The sequence below is a fragment of the Aythya fuligula genome, chromosome 3, assembly GCF_009819795.1.
Source record: "Aythya fuligula isolate bAytFul2 chromosome 3, bAytFul2.pri, whole genome shotgun sequence".
NCBI lineage: Eukaryota > Metazoa > Chordata > Aves > Anseriformes > Anatidae > Aythya > Aythya fuligula.
In genome coordinates, this window is record NC_045561.1 from 25,895,737 (window position 1) to 25,909,390 (window position 13,654).

Genomic DNA, 13,654 nt, shown 5'->3' on the forward strand with positions numbered 1-13,654 from the left:
TCAGGACAAGTGAGAACTATTGCTGAACGCTTTTTCCTCTGTTTCTAGCAGATTTTAACCCGTGGAAGGTGAGGTTCCAGATCTACATTCAAATGGTACTTTTGCCCTATAGGGCCCTATCTGCTTGGTATGGATTGCTTGCCAATAAAGATTGTTTGCTTGCAGTGTGTTTCTGTATAACATAGAACCTGCTGCTTTCTACAGTACCAAAGATCAAGATTTTATTTTGAATATCCTGCTGACCGAATGTCTCTGTCTACCTAATCATGTCTTTAACGGGAACAAACTGTCTGGAAGAGTTTGTAAATGAGGAATAAAGAAAAAGCATCTGTTTGAAAAATATGTAATCTTTCTACTTAAAGCAGTTATTTATTATCTTGTTAAAATATGCAAATATATAATTCCTAATCAAAATATGCCCTAAATCAAGACTTTCTATTTAATCAAGTTCTCCTATACCTTTTTTTGATTGGGGAAGGGAAAGTGATCAAGGCAAAAAAATTTTCTTTTTATCTCTGTAGTGTTTATCTCTCTGCACAAAACTGTTGGCATTCCGATTCCTTTGTGTTTCCCTAGTGAGTATATAATGACTTCACTTAAACAGCTCACCTTATTTAGAGCTGTAGATAAAATTCTGAAATTCCCTTTCGTTTGTCCATCAGCTAGAAGTACTTATCCAGCCACTGTTTTTAAAGGTTGCATGGTCTCTTAAGAATAGCCGTAGTATAGGCACCTGGGTCAAACCAAGTTTTTAAGACACAAGTACTTCTTGGCAAATATGTTTTTATTGCTTCCTGGTCTCCTGCAAAGTCAGCTAAGCTTCCTTGTAGATTGTTCCTTTGGGTAAGATTAAAAACAACACAGAAGATACTTTAAAGCTGTTGAGTGTTTCTGCTGGAACTCTATGGTAAAGAGAAAATTGTACATCAAGAGGAAAAAACAGTTGAATGGGTGAAAGAAGACATTTAAATTAGCTAGAAGACCTATTAAATTAGCTAGTGATGACAATTATCTGTGGAGAACATATGTGCATATTCAGTACACAGGTTTCTATTTTGTTTTCTAGATTACTTCTCAGAATATTCTCTGAATGGCAATAATATGCAATATATATATTTTTTTCACTGCTGGTCCAATTTTCACAATTTCAAGACTAAGAAAAGCATACAAATTTTTTTATTTGTATCAAAGAAATCAGGAATAAGTATCTAAGCATTTCTTCTGATGTGCTGAAACCAACGAGATGTGGTGGCACTGTACCCTCAGTGACCTACATTCTTCCTGGGTAGTTTTAATGTAGCTTTGCTGTAACGTTGTCCAATACTGAGCTGTAATTAACTTCTTCTGATGCCACAGGACATGTAATAAGGAAGGAACAGCGTGATGACCATTTTAAACACCACTACCAAAAATTGATGTGATGACAGTCATTTACAGGCTCAGACAGTCATTTGCAGACAGTCATTATCGGTAACTTCACTATGGGACAAAAGATACTACTTAAGGAGTGGGTTATAACAAGTATATGCTTAACACAAACAAAATTGAAGATGTCATGATCCACAGGCTATTTACTGACATATGTGAATATTGTATGTTATAGCTAATTAGACTAGTTAAGCACCCTTTTACTTGACTTCAAATTTGAGAGTATCTACTAAAATATTTGACATTTCTATAGAGGTAATGACAATGGCAAAAGTTAGCACTTAAAATATTTGATTTTTTTTTTTAATAGAACAGAAATATACACGCATTTTTAAAAATATATTACTGGATGCAAATATATCACCAGGGTCTTTGTCACTTTGTTTTGGACACTGATTTTTTATGACATTTCTATGCTATAAGAGAATTCAGACACTTATGTGTATATGACTGGCAGGTGTATACGACTGGCAGTCAGAAGAGCTCTGTTCTATGTTCTCCACCACAGTCCCTTCAAAGGTCTGACACTTTTGTGCCAAAACCTTTCCAGCTACAGTGTGATTACGGGGCCTTACAGCATGAGGTATGTCAGGCCTGTGATGGAGTCTGTTGCAGGTGTGAAGGTTAAGGATGAAAACGATGAAAGCCTCAGCACTAAGGAAATACTGTCTAGCAGACTTCAGGCAACTATGTGTATGATGCATCCAAAAGACAAAGTAACCACAGACATGCAGTCTTTGCACCAGTTATGGAGAATTTTAGTGTGTGCCTGAGTTCAAGATCAAAGCAAATTACTAGCAGCTTACTATCCTCAGTGGTACTTAGTAGACAGGGAAGAGCTGCTGTCTCTTGGTGACTTTCAGGAGCATCTCTGCTGAGTGGGATCAGACCATCTATAGCTCAGCACTGGTGAGGAGGGCAAGGCCAGGGCTTAGACCCAGGGAGAGCTGGGCATCTCTGAATGGTCTCCAGACCCCACTCATCTCTCCATTAGCAAGGCACAGAAAGCACTGAGTATTCACACTCACAGGGAAAACAAACCTATTTGATGCATTATTCAAGGTGATATCTTTAAGAGATAACTAACAGAAACTCCTCAACTGCTTATATGAAAGAAAGAGAATTGGGTTCACAACCCAAAAGAGAATTGGGTTCACAACCCAAATACAATAATCCAATGGTTACACCACTGGGAAAGCAAGCATGATACCTTTACAGATGTACCCTAACCACTAGACAATAATGAAAAAAAAAAAAAAAAAAAAAAAAAAAAAAAAGCAGCTAGCCACCACCTCTCATGTTAAAATTTTGTCAGCTTGTCAGCTGAAGAAAAAGAGGGAAAAAAATAAAAATAAATTTCTTTGGGATGTAGAGAGAAGCTGCAATTTTGTTACCTCTTAAATTGTGATTACAAACAAATACTTTAGTCAGTAGTTTTTACTTTAGGCAGTAATTCAGAGTAAAATATCAATTACACTTGTCCTTTCCCCCACCTGCCCACCTGCCCTCAAAAAAAAAAAAGGAATGGAATGTTTAATGTCTGAGACAGTCCTTGAAAGCATAAAAGTGTAATTTCTCTGCTGTTGAGAAATTGCATGAACTGTAACAAACATTATGAAGTGATAGTCAAAGTATTTACACTGGAAATGAGTATTGGGAATAATGGTAATTCTTCATATAATATAATTAACATCCCCTTTCTTCACCTGAACAGGATAGTATTGAGGCTGACAGGACAAACATCCACTGAAGTAACGTGTCTAATTTCACCACTGTAGATAGATACAGATAAGACTGAGTGTGATACTGATTTTATAAAGAGAAGTTTTTAATGAAAACAACTCCTTGGAGGCTAGAAAACACATATAATGATTCCCATTTCAAACATCTTTCTGCTTTCATCTACTCAGTTTGCCTTTAGGAAAAATGAACTTTTCTAGATTCTGACTCATTTCATGCTTGAAAGCAGAAGTGCTCAAAACAACTGGCATTGTAATCTTCTTATATTTTATTCTTATACTCACAGGTATAAGTTACTTTCATAACAACAATACAAGAATTAACAAAAAGGCAAGATCTCTTTAAAATATTTATGCAGCACATTTTCAGGTGTGACAAATGAGCAGGAAGAAATTCAGCTAAGAACTTTCTAGTTCCTAGGCTTTGTGTCCTGACCATGTCCCAGATGTGTGTGGAGTGAGACCTCCTCTAGGTATGTAGCAGCTTTTGTGTTCCCTTTTCTGTCCCCTGTCCACATCCATTGATCATCTCACACTCTCTGTTCCATTATTCACTGAAATTAGGCCTGGTAACGTATGCTAGAAGAGAGGCACATCATGTAAGACAGACACAACCCTCAACAGATATATGCCCTACTTAGAGGTCAGAATTAGTAATCAGCCCATACAGATGGTAAATTGGCATGCTATAGTGTACATTTTAGATTTCAGCTGTACTGTGAACAGGTATATCTGTTCACAATAAAGCTCAGGCCTTTTAAAAAATATTTTAAGATCTTCAAAAAAATTTTTTAAAAATATTAAAACTCACCAAGAAAATCAATGTTAGGTCTGCCTTGATTTAAATTGAGGCTTCATATATGATTAATTTCAGCAGTGTAATCCTAAACGGAAAAAAGAACAGTGAGACTTTTATCACATCACTCCTAAGACCAGGCAGAGCAGAACAGTGTTTTGGACATATAACTGCTAAAATCAAAATGTTGTAATCCAGCCTTAGTGACAAACTGAAAAAGGGTCTATAAAATCCCTGCTGTCACCACCAGTTGCTTCACTGCTGTCGTGTATTCAAGCATCATATCATTGTTTCTGTGCTGAATGCAGCCATAGCCCAATCTCACCCATTTCTCAGACTCTGAAGTACAATAACGCAATGGCACCTTCTTGGTATTATATGACTCACAGACAAGCTATATCAGCATAAATTGTTCTGCCGAGTCTCCTACTGGATATTCCAGTTGTTGCTGACTTTCCAGTTACTGTATATACATGCACTGAATAGGAAATGCTGATAAATCTTCATTCTATAGACCAAGAACACTGTTTATGACACTTTCACAAAGATCTCTAAATCATGACTTTTGGCTATGTGTAGGTTTTATTACTACTTGTCAGTGCTATACCCTTCATTTCTGAAGATTTGAAGTTATTTTGGTGACCTTAAAAGAGCTGTGTTATCAGGAAATGAGGATCATTCATCACAAGATTATTGGACATTTTTATAAGAACAAAGATTGCTCATAATTATTATGCTTCTGCATAGCAGCCTGAAAATATATTTTACCTTGTGCTGGAATGTTTACAATGACACAAGCTTGCATATCACTCTAAATAAAAGTACAAATTAGAAAAGGACAATAAATGCATAAACTGTAAATATTGCTCACATCAGAGACGCTCATAACTGAGGTTTGAATACAATGAAAATAACGTCATGTTTCTCATGATGAACTAAAGGAACAGCAACAGCTAATAGTTAATTTATATGGAGATTTCAATAAAAAACTCCCTATCATATTTCAGATTCAGGTATTGTGTGGTCTTGATTAATAGCAATATCTTAAAGTTTTTCTTTCACAACTGATTTATGTAGCTTTAGCTCCTCTATTTTCCATCTGCTTTTAAATTTTCTAGTTCAATGGCTGAGCCAAAATGGCACATTACTCACTCTTTATTATACCAACCAGAGAACATTATTTGTCTATCCATCTAAATATGCAGCTTGTTTGTTTTCTTTTTTCACCTAAGAAAAAATGTCTATTAAAACAATTATTTGATCATTTCTTTCTCTAAATGATTTTCCTTAGATTCTCTCAACGATTTACCTCAGTGACACTTAATTCTAGAGAGCTGTATTTCTGATATAATAAAAAAAAATATTCAGGTAATTGCAAAATTTCAATCCATTCCTTCATTTTCAGAACTGAGAGATTTGGAAAAAAAAGAAGTGTGAGCATAAAATGAGGAAAGGAGATACGTATGAATACAATCCAGATAGAAATCATTTAGTCTTTAGATAAGGTCATTGTCCCAATTCACCCAAGCCTGGTTTTCCATCCCTTTTTGTGGAAACAACTGATAGCTTTAAAATACTTTTATTTTTTAAGTCACTAGAGATAGAACACCACAAACCTAACCAGCAAAGTCTGACCATGAATAAATCTAAGCTAACGAGTATAAGGTTTCTGATTATCAAAGGAGAGAGGTTCGGGGTGGAAAGGAGTAGCTGTTTTTCTATTAAGTTTGATAAGCTTATCTCAGTGCTTTATAAGACAAATATATGCAGGATCAAGGGATGAGATATCCAGTACAGGATCTTGGGCTGAAGTCTGTTACCAGGAAAGACCATGTTCAACAATTGTGTTAAATGCATTGTCTTTCAAAGCTAGTCCTACACTGATTGTCCTATACAGAGATACTGTTCCAAATAAGTAAACATGTACAATGGAAATTCATATAATTTCTATAACTCAGTGTGGGAAAAACATTAGGCCTCAGCCAGGTGAGAATAATTATGACAAAGATAGATGAACCAAAAGTTCCTTCTGGCCCTATGGCTCTTTGCTGAATGTACTTGATGATCAGGGGCATCACCAGTCATCTATTATAAATGCAAGATTTCTCAGCTGAATGCAGACTAAGGTATTTCAAATTGGGTAATGAATAAGATATTACAAAGAGTCCCACTGATTGCTTTTTCTGTCAAGTAAGTTCAAGTTCTTTACGACAAACATTTTTTTTTTTTCTTCTTCTCCCTCAGCACCTCCTTTTTAGCACACACAAGTGTTTTCTGTGGGTGCCAAGTGCTGGTTTCTTTTTTTCTATCAGTTGGTGCTGTATGCAATCTAGTGACTAGATCTCTTCTATCACATTCAGAAGACCAAAGTACTAATTAAAAAAATATGACATGGCTTATAGAAAATAAATTATAATGTTCAGAATGCAATTGCTCACAGTCACTCTTTCTCTACTCACCCATAAAGGAGTTTTGTCCAGATGGGGGTCACAAAGGAGAAAATATTGCCCAGCAATTATTTTGCCTAAATGACTACCTGCATTAGCATACTTATAACTCTATTTTATTCTCTGCTTGCAGCTAGCAAATAAGTGGAGAGTATTAACTGATTGAATCACTAGGTTCTCATACATCTTTCTCTGTAAAAGACCTTCACTGGCATTTCAACTAATTGATCTGGGCAGATTGTCTGTGGTTGCTAAATAGTGTCATTTCCTTAAAGCTAACACATCTTGTTCAGTAAAGATGCTGTTGTCAGCCAGGCAGTAACAATGCAATCTAAGGATACCTTTTCTACCAGCGACACCAATTTCTTCCCTGATGCTAATCTTGATAGCTTATTTCCTTCTGCCATTACAGATCTCAGTGACAGCCTATCACACCCTACACTCTTCCCTTCATTTACTTCTAAAGTATCTCCTTTCACTTGTATCCCAGTCCTGTCAAGCTGCAAGAAGGGCAATTTTTCTTTTTTAATAAAAAATAAGAGATGGTCAAGGAGTAGCTGTATTTATCTCCTACATATTGAAATTCCTTCTTTCCTTTATTCTTCTTTCTGTCCCCTAGTCATACAAAGGGCATCTTTTTGCATATTTTCTCTGAGAAAAGAAATAAGACTCATATCTGTGCCAAGTGGAGTACCAGACTGGACATTCATGACATTCACATGTTTTATAAAAGTTTTTTTTTCTTTTTCCAAAAAAAAAAAAAAAAGGCAAAAAGCCAATATAAAAATGCCTGACTAAGAGTAGTCTTGACTAGTAAGATAAGATTAGTAACAAAAAGCACTTCAGCTATCTTGGTCTGTCTCAGAAGCTTGCTGGAGAATAAGTCATACTTTAAAAGCTGAAAATTAAAGCTGCAAACGAGAGTGCATTCAGAGCATAGAAGGAGACAAAGTATGACACTTGGCTTTCCATGGAACCTTGGGCAATGAACTCTTCACCCATTCTTCACCCATACTGCCTCAGCCAGTAGCTATGTCCATGTGTCTGCTCTGTGCAGGGGTGCAGCAAATATGAGCTTGTAGTGTTGGGGTTGTTTGGAGTGTCTCAGGTGGCAAGTGCCATATAGCCATAGGTAATAGAAAGAAGAATAGATCTATTTCAATGAAATTTAGGTGCTGGGATTTACAGCCAAATGAAATAGAAGTACTGCTGTGACCTTTTCTTATTTCAGAGTGATGAGCTTCATCAACAACCTCTGACATCTTATCTAAAAATCAGCCCTTTCTTTTTAACATATTGTACAAGAATACTGAAATGCAATTACAACACATACTTCCTTTACAAATGTGTTTCCTCATGAATATCAAATGATTTTCTAAGTTCAGAAAACAACCGGCTTGTTTTCTGAACTTAGCTGAATGCAGCATTTGGGCATCTCACACATCCTTTCTTTGAAGGATGGTTTTCCTATTTGTATCTGTACTCTGACAAAAGGACCCCCCCCCCCCCATATATTTTTCTGGCAGTGTATTCCGTAATTTAGCCCTTACATTCCAAAGGTATGTTGAGCAATTTCTATGAAGATGGTGTTTTTGGAGGGCTGTATTCAATCCTGATGTACCTGAGACTTTCTCTGGCACCTACAGTCATTCTTCCCTTAGTTTGCTTCCAATTCTCTTCCAAGTAAGGAGCTCATAGTTTACGGGGATGTTACAAATGGCCCTGATCCTTCAGTAGTTATTTGTGATTATATGTCATATATTAGACTATTATGCCTTATGTTTCTTTGGATACAAGCTCTCAGTCTGACTAATCTGGCACTGGCTCTGTATCTGCCATCTTCAGAGAACTGAAGCCAGCTGCCCACGTCCACCCGAAGCCAGCTTCACTCCACAGGAATGTCTCAAAGTTGCCCCAGTCCTTTGCAAGCTTTCCTAAGAGTTTAAAGGAAAGCAAAAAACACACAACTAGGATTTTTTCTTTCCCTATCTCTTTAAACTATGCATCTAAAATTAAATCTCTTCTGGTGCAACTTCTTCAGTATATCTGTTGTTCAGATAAAATGTAGTTTTTGTCATTGCTTGTTTCATTCACTTATTTGTTACCTTTCTAGCAGGTGGAAAGAGATGCAAGAAAGGGTCGTGGCTTACCAAGGCTTACTATATTTTAAAGTACCCAGTATTAAAATTTAATTTGGCAGAATTAACAGGAAGTATATAGACAGCTACTTGAAATCACAATTGGTACAAAACATTACATCCTTTCAAGAATACTTCCACAAGACAAATTTTGAGAGCTTTCTAAAATAGTTTTTATTAAATGCCTTATTTTTGTGGAAGTTATTCAGATTCTGGTAACGCAGCCTTTAACTGCTTATAATGCAATATACATGTACTAAGAGTACAGCGGCAATATTTATCTGAAGACTTGACAGTATTTATACCTTATTTTTGTTAATGCATTTAGCACATAAGTAAAATGTTCCACTAAGAGGTCCTAGAGTCATAAGGGTTTTTTTTTGTTTGTTTGTTTGTTTTGAAGTTATGCTTTATTAGCTATAGCAATAACCAAAGAATTTCCTGGATTTGGTTACCACATCTTAATTCCTGTCATCCGTAATATAGATTAATTATTTTAAATTTAGCCAATTTATCTTCAGAATCCAATATACAGGGCTTTACAACTGAGGTACCTGGGAAAAGGTACAAGGAAAGACTCCTGGCTTTATTAAAATACATGAAATGATGATTGTGATATAGGTCTTATAATTGATTCAGAGTCCCTTCCAAAATATCATCTTGTTCATAGCAGGAGTAATATTGTAATGATATTCATAGTTGTGGAATACATCCCTCTGAACAGAGATAATATTGAATATTTTCTGGAGAGTAGCAATATATATTCCATTCCAAGAAGATGCCAAAAATTTTGTTAGGAAAATAGTACTATTGACAATTTATAGCAAGGCTGAACTTATTGTGCTTACACATCTTTATAATATCCATGTTTTTATATATCCCAAGCAGAGCTACAGGCTGGGAGAGGAGTGGTTGGAAAGCTGCCTGGAGGAGAAGGACCTGGGAGTATTGGTTGACAGTCGGCTAAATATGAGCCAGCAGTGTGCTCAGGTGAATGAAGGCCAACAGCATCCTGGCTTGTATAAGAAGCAGTGATTCTTGTATAAGAAGTGATTGTGTCCCTGTAATCGGCTCTGGTGAGGCCGCACCTCAAGTACTGTGTTCAGTTTTGGGCCCCTCGCTACGAGAAGGACATCGAGGTGCTTGAGCGGGTGCAGAGAAAGGCGACGAAGCTGGTGAGGGGCCTGGAGAACAAGTCCTACGAGGAGCGGCTGAGGGAGCTGGGCTTATTCAGCCTGGAGAAAAGGAGGCTCAGGGCCAACCTTATCGCTCTTTATAAGTACATTAAAGGAGGCTGTAGAGAGGTGGGGGTTGGTCTGTTCTCCCATGTGCCTGGTGACAGGATGAGGGGGAATGGGCTAGAGTTGCGCCAGGGGTGTTTTAGGTTGGATATTAGGAAGAACTTTACTGAGAGGGTTGTTAAGCATTGGAATGGGCTGCCCAGGGAAGTGGTGGAGTCACCATCCCTGGAGGTCTTTAAAAGACATTTAGATGTTGAACTTAGCGATATGGTTTAGTGGCGGACTTGTTAGTGTTAGGTCAGAGGTTGGACTCGATGATCTTGAGGTCTCTTCTAACCTAGACAATTCCGTGATTCTGTGATACTGCTAATAACAATGATTTGAGATATACTATTAAAACTTTATCATTTAGCTAAATAATTTTATGATTGATATATTAAGATTTGGAAATGATGCTTTTATGCATCATGATTTCCTGTGATTATTGTAACTGCTATGATTTGATTAGAAATCATTTTTGCATATGTTAGCTTTGACATCTCCAAAATGCTGGATTTTAGGCCAGTAAAGATCTAAGTAAACAAAGAAACCAAACCACAAATTAACGTAAACGAAAGATAAAATTGTAGTGAGAGCTATAATCCTGGTTAAACAATGGGTTCTTCTTGGACCTCAAGAACTAGAACGAAGTTTAAAGAAAGTAGAAACTAGGCCAGCTGCAAGGGGAAAATGAAGTAATCGTATGGAGGGACAAAATCAGGGAGTTCAGGGCAAAAGATAAAGCTAGCAAACCACATAAAAGGTGTAACACAGGCAATAGGAGGGGTAATATAAGAAAGAAGAGGAAATGCTTTTAAGAAACATGTGGTGCATTATATGCTGTAGGAAAATACGCTACGTCTAAAAAGAAAGATGTATTGGTAAATAGCATCAAGAAGGTCAACAGATATTGCAACACAGGTTTCAAAAAATGAATAACACTTGCAATTGGGCGACTAATGCATGATCTGTTAATGACTATAAAGTATTGCTTTAGCCTGGAATAATAATAATAATAATAATAATAATAATAATAATAATAATAATAATAATAATAATAAAACACAGGGATTTTTAAATTGTTTGCTACAATGACCCTAATCGTATACTGTTGTCCTCTTTGGGTGACTGAAAAGGAACAAAATAACACTTCTCCAGAACATAGAGAAAAACATGACCTGCAAAAACTATTGTAAATTAACAACCTAAATTTCATTTCCCAAAAAAATAATGGAAATGAGTGAATAGCTAGAAGAAATAAAGATTATCAACAGCCAACGTGGATTCACTGAGAACAAATTCTATCAGAGAAATCTAACTTCTTATTATAATAAAGGAATAGGATTCATGAGTAGAGAAGCAGCAGCAGATGTTAATTTTATAAATTTTAATTTGATACTGTTTCACAGAAGATTTTTTATAAGCAAGCTAGGGGCTTGTGGTCTAGATGACACTATTAGAGGTTGTTTATGAAACATTTAACTTAGCCTGCTGTCAAAGAGAAGAATGTATTGACTATTAAAGTTTCTACAAGTGTCTACTGATTCTTGTAGTGCTTGCTGTAACTAAACAAAATGAAACTGGAATGGGATGGGTTATAGGAGCAGAACTGAAATAAGGTAGAATAATGGCCTGAAAAAATTAAGATGCAATTCAGTAAAGGCAAATTTAAAGTTTTCTTTTTAAGCATGAAAAATTGGTAGCATAAATACAAGCTATAAAAAGCAGTGTAACAGGAAAGGTCTTTGGAGAAAAATGGATCACAACATGAGCATGAATCAAACATGATAAACATGGATAAACACTATGTATAATTATTAATATACATATAATGTATAATTAGTAATATAAGTTGTAATTTTATATACTTATATATAAAGTATAGCTTTATCTGAAGCTTAGTGCCCAATTTTGGATGACATAACTCATGAAAGATGTTGATCAGGAATGCTGTGTTTACATCCTAATTTTCTATTTTATTCATAGTATAGCATCTCAGTGGTAAAGTGAGGTGGAAAGTTGAATGTATTTCTACTGTATAAAAAACCCTCCTTATTATTGAGATCAAGACCCTATGGTTACTTCAGATGTTATATAATTCATATACTAGAAATTAATCCGTAAATTCTGTGAAAACAAAAACAAAACAAAAACGAAACAAACAAAAAAACACTAAATTTCTGTGACTTAGCTTATTCCAGAAAAGTGACTTTCAATTGTTAAAGAACAAGTCACTGTCCCTGAGTCCCAGCTAATGACTTGCTGTCATTATGATATGCAGGTCATTCTATATTACTTGCTTCCACAAGGAAGCACAGAGAGTCCTTCAGAAAGAGCAACTAAATAGTCATCCAAAATAACTAATTTATATCATTTTCAAGGCTATCATTTTAGCCTTCATAGGAAGCATAATGGAGAGTTCTGGTCTGGGAATCAGATCACTTAGAGTAACGCTTTCCTCCCTCTCTGATGACACAAAGATAGTCCTTTTTTCCCCATTACCTGTTGTTGAAGAAAAATCACTGCTGACAGAGCAGTCGTTTACTTCCAGATTTGGCATTCCATCCCTGCAACCTAAAAGACTGCTAATATATTAATAAAGCATTTTTTCCTCAGTCTCACCAGAATATCAGTTTTTCTATGCTTCCTTTTCTGAGCATCCAAGCTATCTTCATGGCTCGACACAAAGCAATGTCTATCTTTTCTTCAGCTTTCTCAAAGCTCATTACTGACCCAGATGTTTCTACTCTATGTTCCAAACAGTCATATATATTTTCATATATTTTCATCTCTCTGTCAACAACATTACGGCTGTGCTCCTGGCCTTTGTTTGCTGGGTTCCACCTACTGCTAGAATTATGCTGACTGTTGTGCATGATTTTTGAACAGAAGTTTCAAGTGCTGGTTTACATAATTTTTATGCACTTTCAGCATTTTCAGCACGAGATACTATTGGGACAATTTTTGGTTTATGACAAGAAAAATAGTATGTGTGTTTTTTATGAGTAAAAGAAGTAATTTCTATAAGACCTCTACTTAGGATGACACATTATTCTTTTCTCAGAAATATTTAGACAATTGTTGTTCAAAAAAATGTTTGTGAGCCCTGAAAATTTCATTCACTTTGGCAGGAATAATGATTACCTATTATTTGCTTGTTTGAACTATTCAGCAACCACCTAAAAGCACTACCCAAGATAAAAACAAACAAACAAACAAAAAAACAACTGAAAACCTGATGCCTGATGATGAAAAAGGGTTACATTCTTAAAGAATGCATGTTATCCAAAATGCAACTTGTAGGTAACTTGAAAACATTTAGTACTTGAAAGAGGGATGTAGAGTTCAGATGTACTTAAAGGTAGCACAGATCTAAAACGTAATAGCAATTTGAGTTTAGCAGTTGCCTAGCATAACCTGAAGCTAAATTAGGCAGCAGAAAAGCTTACAGGACTGGTGCCCAGGTCACCATTTTTTTTACTATAAGCTGACTGGAAGCTGTTGTCATGAAGGTTGTCAGAAAGAGGGGCCTAAGTTAAAGAATACGGATTTGCATGTCTCACAGAACTCGTGGGTGGTTATGTCAAGTAGTAGTTAGTCAAAGAAAGTCAAAAAATTGAATCCTTTAAATCTTTTTTTCAACTCTTTGTAAAATCCAGACATACTGTTTAACAGCAGGGGATGCTAAACTTAAGTGTTTATTTAGATCTTTGGCTTACTGTGCTCACAGAAATCCAAGGGATCAAGCTAGTACTGAGAATATTTCTGTGAATTAAAGGAAATGTCCTCATAAATAAAATATTTAGCACACACTGATCATAAAATG